Source organism: Physeter macrocephalus, chromosome 15 (genome assembly GCF_002837175.3).
Source record: "Physeter macrocephalus isolate SW-GA chromosome 15, ASM283717v5, whole genome shotgun sequence".
Lineage (NCBI taxonomy): Eukaryota > Metazoa > Chordata > Mammalia > Artiodactyla > Physeteridae > Physeter > Physeter macrocephalus.
Window position 1 is genome coordinate 14001533 of NC_041228.1, and position 8317 is coordinate 14009849.

The 8317-nt window shown below is 40.5% G+C and overlaps 1 protein-coding gene across 10 annotated transcripts in view; it reads right to left on the reverse strand.

Moving 5' to 3' along the window:
* The window catches only part of NSMCE2 (NSE2 (MMS21) homolog, SMC5-SMC6 complex SUMO ligase), a 232010-nt gene that overhangs the window by 61234 nt on the left and 162459 nt on the right, over positions 1-8317 (reverse strand). The window lies entirely within an intron of this gene.

Genomic DNA, 8317 nt, shown 5'->3' on the forward strand with positions numbered 1-8317 from the left:
GCCCCGCAACGGGAGAAGCCACAACAGTGAGAGGCCCGCGTACCGCAAAAAAAAAAAATAAATAAATAAAATAAAATAAAAATAACCAACTGGAGTTGGTAAATAAAAATCAAACCAAGAATGCTTTGCCCTACATGGGGAAAGCTGATCGGCACCAGTACAGCTATATGCCAAATTAAACCTGGGGCACCTAAAATGCAATCCTGTCTCCCAAATTTTAGTCAGTCATTCCTGGTTACAAAAAGATTCATGCTCTTCATTTGCCTGGGTTGTATTTCCCTGAATAAAATCTGGAACTTCCTGGGCAGGGGTTACTTCCAACGTGGATGAACAGACAAGACCCCTGAGTGTACAAGGTGGGACAGTACTCTTATTTCCTGTTTATTGTCAGGAAATCCTCAGGTGGTCTTTTGTGGTTGTTATTTTGGGTTTTTCCTATACTCTAGCCTGATGTGTAAGAGGATGAGCTCTGGAGCTAGTCTGCTTGGATTTAAATCTGAGTTCTCCTCCTCACTGACATCTCTGTGCCTCAGCTTCACTATTTGCAAAATGAGAATAATTATAGTACAGGCCACAGGAATTTCTGTGAACATGTAAAGTACTTCAAATGATGCCTGGAATATAGTAAATCTCAATAATGTAAGCTATTATTGTAATAGAATTTAGATTTGCAGAATCCCTGAAACAGAACTCAGGCATAGCTACTGTTATCATAGAGAGGAGCATATGGTATCAGATATAAGCCAGCCCCACTGGGACAGGTCAAAGTAAAACTATGGAATCTCATTCTTTCCCGAATTTCTGGTTGGGAAATGCTACTCCAGGTTTTCAGCAAGTATGACCTGCCAACAGTTAAATTTTGTTTTTCATGTTGTAAAACCCTCCTGGAGGAGATGATATTCTTTGATGGGTATGTCACTATCATAATTGTGCTTTGGGTGGAAAGACAAGAACTACCACACTGTGATTAGATATGGTACTTTTCAGAGTCTGTATGCTCTTAATTTTCTTCTGGATTTTCCATCACTGACAGGGAAGCACATAAGTGGCCTATAGAAGCCAACGATAATACCAGTGGTATGAGGCTTCTGAGTGACAGTTCCTAAATTCCTATTTTTTTTTTTAAAGACAACTTGTTCGAAAAAATTTTAAATTTTATCAACAAAATTCTTTTGGAGATACAAAGGGCTTTTTAAAAAAATTTATTTATTTTCGGCTGTGTTGGGTCTTCATTGCTGCACGTGGGCTTTCTCTAGTTGCGGTGTGCGGGCTTCTCATTGCGGTGGCTTCTCTTGTTGCGGAGCATGGGCTCTAGGGTGCGTGGGCTTCAGTAGTTGCGGCACGCGGACTCAGTAGTTGTGGCTCGTGGGCTCTAGAGTGCAGGCTCAGCAGTTGTGGAGCGCGGGCTTAGTTGCTCCGCGGCATGTGGGATCTTCCTGGACCAGGGCTCAAACCCCGTCCCCGGCATTGACAGGCTGATTCTTAACCACTGCTCCACCAGGGAGGCCCCAAAGGGCTTTTTCATGACATTTTTTCCCCCATGTTTCCACAGCTTCTTGAATCTACATATTGCTAGTGTGGTAGACACTGGGAATGTTCACCTATATCCACATTCTCCTCTTCCTCTTGGGTCCCTAACTGTATGTTTTTCCAGCCTTTCCATAGGTAGGTGTGGTACATGTGATGCAGTCCTACTCAATGAAATGTGAGTGGAAGTGATGTGCACTTCCTTGTCTAGATCTGGCCCAATCTCACTCTTTCTCCATGGACCAGCCTTAATGGAGGGGACTCAGAAGGAGCCACAAGATGGAAAGAGCCTGGGTCCTTGAGTAACTTTATGGACCAGACCCATTCTGTCCCAATCCAGTCTGCATTGAACTTTACATAGGGAAAAATACACAATAATAAGCCACTGGGGTTCTGTAGCTGTTTATATAGAAGCACCTGTTAGTTACTCTAATTAATATAGCTAGGTAAAGGCTTTGTTAGTTATTGTTTAGGAGAGCTGGTTTGCTTCCAGAATAGTTCTTTCTCTGTTAGATACTGGCAACAAGCATACTAATAAAACACATTTCCTACATCCCTTCTCCTTTAGTCTCTTTTACTATCACTAAAATCACTGGATACAATCTTTCAGTCATATCCACAAAACACATCCTGGTGTTTTGTGGATATGATTGAAAGATCATCATGTGATCCTGCCAGATTCTTCTTTAGAGAACATGTCTTTTGCATTGGATTATTTGTAATCTTAATCCAGACCTCTTTGCAGAGCTGGCCAAAGTATATCTCTAATTGTGCACTTGATTAATCACTCACCATCTCAGAGAATTGTTTTATAATTATATCAAGTTCTGAGTTAGGAGTTGAACAATCACAAATTGTCAGATAAAAATTAAAAGCTATCAGCAAACACTAACCACATTTATTTATAATTCTTCACATAGTTCTTTATAGCAAACTTTTAGTAGCCCATGTATTTAATGTAAACCACAATTTCTTTGTGTGTATTAAAGTCATAAATGGAATGAAATGTAAATGGAATCGTTTATGATTACTCTCTCCAGCCTCTTGGGATGAATAAACAAAGTTGGTATAGCTACCTTGGGTTTTAACACCATCAACGACCTTCTGAAAGTTTCTATTCTTGCTCGCTAACTACCCCTTTCTCTCTCTCCCCTTCTTAAAATGTTTTGAATGCTTACCACCATATAGCTTTTTATTTGCTTGTTTGTGTATTGCCTGCTTTCATTACCAGACTGTAATTCCTATGAAGGCAGAACTTATATCTGTTTCTGTTCATCCAGTAAATATTAACTGAATGCCTATTGTCAGGATTGCTCCAGGCACTAGGATTAAACATAACTGAAGATTAAGATTAAACATAATTAAGATATAGTACCTGGCCTCAAGGTGCATATAGTCTGGTGGAGGAAACAGGCAATAAGCTTATAAATGATATATACTGGGATGAGTGCTACTATGTTGTACTTTTCACTTCATGCTTCCTTGGTTTTGGTTGTAGTCAGGGTTGTATGTCTAGCTCATAACGGCCCATCCTGCCTGAGAATTGCCTCTTTTGCATTCATACGGGTGCCAAGGTAACCACGTATGTATCACATGGCTCTGTCCCCTTGACCACAGTGAACTTCTGGCCTATGCTATATAGAACAACATCTCTCTTCTGAGAGGCTGGAATTGGAACTGAGAGATTCTAATTCAGTCTGAGCTCTTCAGCTGAAATGAAAGAGGATATATAACTTAAAAGGCTATGCCATGGCCATCTTCCGCCAGATGGCCAGGGAAACTGAGAAAGCTAGTCTAGAGAGAGAGAGAAAAAAGAAGCAAGTCATGTAAAGAAGTAGAGATGGGAGATTTTACGGTCTGAGGAAGATCTAAAGAGCCCACTTCATATTTTGGTTCTCATCCCTTTTCCCACGAAACACCCTTACTTCCTTGTAGCTTTTTCTTTTTCTTTTTTTTTTGGCTAAAGCTATTCTGTGTTAGGGTCTTTTGCTTTCAATCATGTCTTAACTGAGACATTTCTATTTAATATGAAATATTAATAGATTCTATTTAATCTCATTCATTTTCATAGCATAAGACATAGGAGCTATTCTCCAAAAAAGTAGCTTTTCCCCTATTTTATAAACAATGCATCTGTTGGATTTTAATACTTACAAATGCTAACAATGCTTCTAAGGTGTTTGCCTAGAAGTTTCCCATTTTCCTCACCAGTGATTTTAAAAAGTAGGCTCATTTCCATTCAAGGGCAGAACATCAAAGGCCAACATTCTTTAAACTCTGTGAAAAACACTATCACATGTGTACACCAGCTTTTGTGGCTAGTTAACATTAAGGGCAGAAAATAATTCTTCTTATAAACATCAATGGTGTATTTGTACTCATAAACAAAAAGGCTTTGATAATGAATGTTTTGATTTAAGCTCAGTAGTTGATCAGCTAGTCTGATTAACAACTGTTTACTGGAGACACCAGAATTTGAACACACCTAAAATACACGGCTTTAAGGTCCTACTCAAGAAAAGAAACTTAAGCTTTATATTTGTGGGGGCGGGGAGAATGGGCAGGGAAAGGGATGGATATACTTGAGAGATTTCAAAACAGCACACCCACAAACATCTGCTACTTTTAAAGTGTATTCTCTCATTATTCCTCAGAGATACGTCAGGCACTGTGAACGTTAAGGAGTAAGACTTGGTCTCTGTCCTAAATGAGCTCACCGTTTACTGGGAAAGACGGACAAGGAAACAGGAAACCGTAATGCCCTCTGCTAAGCACCATGCTAGACATACCGGCACAGATGAGAGGCATCTAATCCATCCTGAGGTCAGCCTTTGAGCTGAGCCCAAGAGAATAAGCAGGAGTCAGGCAGACTACGAGTAGAGGCACAGACAGATGTGCTAAGAGAAAGGAGCATAGAAAGTTCATGTACAAGGCAAAGATGGGGGAGAGAAGAGGGTCTACATGTTAATATCCAGTAGTTCTGTAAGAGCTGCACGAACAAGGTGCTTGGGATAATTGTCTATATTTTCCTGCAAAGCTCCTGTTCCCAATGCTGTTCACGTGTTCTGATTACTCTAGAAAGTTTGATTCAGTTCAACAAATATTTATTGAGGCCTTAGTGAGTTTTAGGTTGTGGTCTCTGGGAGCACGATGATGAATAAGACTAGGGAATATAGTATTTGTATTAAAGAAGCTCAGCCTAGTGGGGAAGACAGATAAATGGTATCTGGAGAGTGTTAAGACAGATATGTGCATAAAGTAAAGGGGCAATAAAGCTTATAATGGGTCTTTAAGAATGAATAAGAAGACACTAACCACGTTAACAATAATAAAAACAAAAGTGAGAGAAGCATTTCGGACACAAGGAAGAACATAAGACAAATGCCAGGACAAAGGACCAGGGCATAGGGAGACAGCAGATTTGAGAAATTATCTACGAGGCAAAATAATTGAGATGTGATTACTGGGAGTGAAGGAGGGGAGTTGGTCTATTAAGACTCAAGGTTTTTTACTTGAATTGACGACCCATTAATTGAGGCAGGATTTCAGGAGGAAAAGCTGATTTTTGAAGATAAAAGGCCATGTTGAAGCTGCAGTGCTGCGTCACCCAAGTGGAGAGAAGGGTAATAGGGCGGGACTTTGGCTGGAGATGTCACCCAGCAGCAAAAAGGTGGGGGGTGGGGGGGGCGCGCCGACAATAACTGAAATAACACAAGGGAAGTCAGTAGAGAGGACGGCAAGTGGCCAGAGGCACAATCCTAAAAAATCTTATTTCTTAGTTGAAGGCAGAGGGGTCAGGAAGCTCAACAAAGGAGATGAAGTAAGGAGCAATGACTTCTAGCAGCATTAAGTCGTCAAAGATTTGAAACGAAGCAAAGAAACTCAGTAAGAGACAGACTAAAAATCTGTGCAGTCTGCAGGTTGCTGGAGATTTGTTCCGGAGAGGTTTCACTGGCGCGGTGGAGGAGACCAGGTTGTCGTGATGGAGGAGTGAAAGAAGAGAGGAAGTGGTCCCTGGGTATTCAGACCACTCTTTTAAGCAGCTCGCTGGAGAAGGGGAAGCAAGGGAAGATGCATCTGCAAATGCAGGATGATCTCAGCCTCTCTCTCTCTAGTATCTATCAATCATTGTAAAGGTAAAGATGGAGAGACTCGAGTGGGTCTCCAGGCTGAGAGGAAAGCCGGCAGAGATGGAGAGACTAATGATACTGGGGAAGAGACATAACTGAAGGAAAAGGTCCCGGAGGAGAAAGTTGTCCTAATTACGTAAACCATGTTAACAAATTTTAGCTTCTAACTGTCTCTAGCCAGGAGAGTTGTCAAGCAATATGTCATAGGGTCAGGCATCTGTGCGAAGCAACAGAGCAGGCATGAAACAGTGACACTGGGCTTGAAGCAACATCAGAGAGCAAGAGACAAACTCTGTATTTTATCAGTCTGAAAGTTTCTTACGTGCTCAATAAAGCCCTACAGAGAAGCACTCAGGTAGTGAGATGAGAGAAAGTTTACCTCCTCATCGGTGTCTCCTGAAGTTCTGGGATAAACAATGAAAACTATCCCTCCATCCAGGGGATTACAGTCACTACACAAACATGATTTTGTTAGGCGGTAAAGGAGTCAGATCTGAGCTGGAGTCTCAGCTTTGCTAGAAACTAGTGACTTTGGAGCAATTTCTGTGCTCTAGGCCAGGGTGATGCTGTAGCCCAGAATGTGAGGCTTAAGCACGTTCTTAGACATGAAAGTGTCTTGTAAAACATAATGCTCTATGCAAATATACAGTGCATGAGGCACATATAATGACGTTATTTGGAGTCTCTGAAAATTGGGCAAATCTGGAAGAGATTGCCCATTGAATAGTTTTTGTCATTACCACTGTAAAGTCGTGTATCAATACAAAGGAAAGTAACTGTTAAAGCAAAGACCTTCAACTTCTGCTGATGATTAATTCCTTTTGATTTTCTGGTAGCCCTGTGATTCTGAGAAGCCAGAAGGTTAGGTATCGATAGGGAAGTACAAATTAGTTACTCCAGGCACTGGAGGGTGGGGAAACTAGTGCTACTAGTGGCAGGGTATCTGGGGTCAGCGTGCAGCAACAGGCAATGGAGACTGTACAAATAAGACTTCAAAGTGCATCCTAATGGTTAACGGCTCAAGTTTTAGTCAAGACAGAGCTGGGTTTGAATCCTGGCTCAGTCACTTATTAACCGTATAATCTTGGACAATCCAACCTCACTGAGCTTCAGTTTCCTCATCTGTAAATTGGGATAATAACATCTACCCTTAGAACGTTGTAATAATTAAACACAACACTGGGTAAGTATCTATGTAAGGGTGTGTGTGTTTGTGTGTGTATGGAATTCCTGGCATATTGTAAGTGTTCCGTAAATAGTAGCTATTATATTGGACCTGTTGTTACAGGTTTCGTAGAATCTTGCATTCTTTTCACATATAGCTGTTATTTATTGATACTTACTAAGAGTAAGTAAGTTCAAGTACAGTGTTATCTAAGCCTCCGTCTTTAAAGTATAAAATCTACTATGTCACTTAAACACTCTGTTGAGAGTAAAAACTGTATCTATCTTTTTTTTTTCCTCTGGCTCCTCAGGGTGTAATAAATTACTCAGCACAGAGTGGGTATTTAAGAAATATCTGTTGAAGGAAGGAAGGAAAAAAGGAAAGAAAGGGAGGGAGAGAGAAAGAGAGGGAAGGAAGTAAGGATGTCGAGAGTTGCTAACTCAGGTGCTATAAAATTCAAGGGCTGAGAAAAATAGAAACAAGGCATTCTTGAGCTATCAAATGTGATGAAAAATAGCTTATAAAAAGCTATTTTCTTGGGCTGATGTGATTATTTTTACTCCTCTAAGCTCTGGTATTTCTCTCCATCTGGCAAATGGGAATGGACCGTTATATTTCAAGTTTGCTACCTTAAGCAAAGATTGCTTAAGATAAATATTTGGTGCTTTCCAGAGCAAATCATACCATTTTAGTTTTAGGTTATTTTAATGATAGCTCCTTCAGATCTAGCTCCATTGATACTCTGTAGTACAGCACAGACGTACATTTGACTCCAATTCCAACTATATTTAGAATCCTTTTCACATGGCATCATTCAAGCAGATGTGAGGCCAGCTGTTGCTATTCTCTCCTAGAATCTTACCGAGATGGAGATTTCGGTAAGATTTTTAAAAATAAGTTACACAGGTGTTATCTCTGAGCCCATTAGCACATTAACTATAAAAAGAATATGTACAAATGAGGCTCTCTTTCCACAAGCTCCAAGACGGGAACGGGGTTTTCACTGTTCTGATCTATCTATCCTCATTTGGTTGTATTAAGCTATTTTTTATTTTTCACAAAACAAAAAGAAAGTGCTCCCTGGACTGTGGTACTACACTTTTTGTTGTTGTTGCTGTTCGTGGTTACACTAATATTATCACAGAATAAAGTGATGCAGTAAAGTCTTCTCTTTAGATTCAGATTCAAGTCACATCCATTGAGCATGGCACAGAAGCTCTGTAGGTGCCCCCATATCCACTACGTCATTTTTTCCCCAAGACATTTAAAGATACCAAAACAAACTTGAAAGCTGTCTTCAAAAACGTGGGAAGTCAGAGAGACAGCTGAAATCCTAAACACAACTGAATCTAAGTATCTTGGGGGTGGTACAAAGATCACTGGTCCAACAGTCCTGGATATGGGTGGAATCTCTAATCCTGTTTCCTCATTTCTTTCTTTCTTTTTTTTTTTGCGGTACGCGGGCCTCTCACTGTTGTGGCCTCTCCCGTTGCGG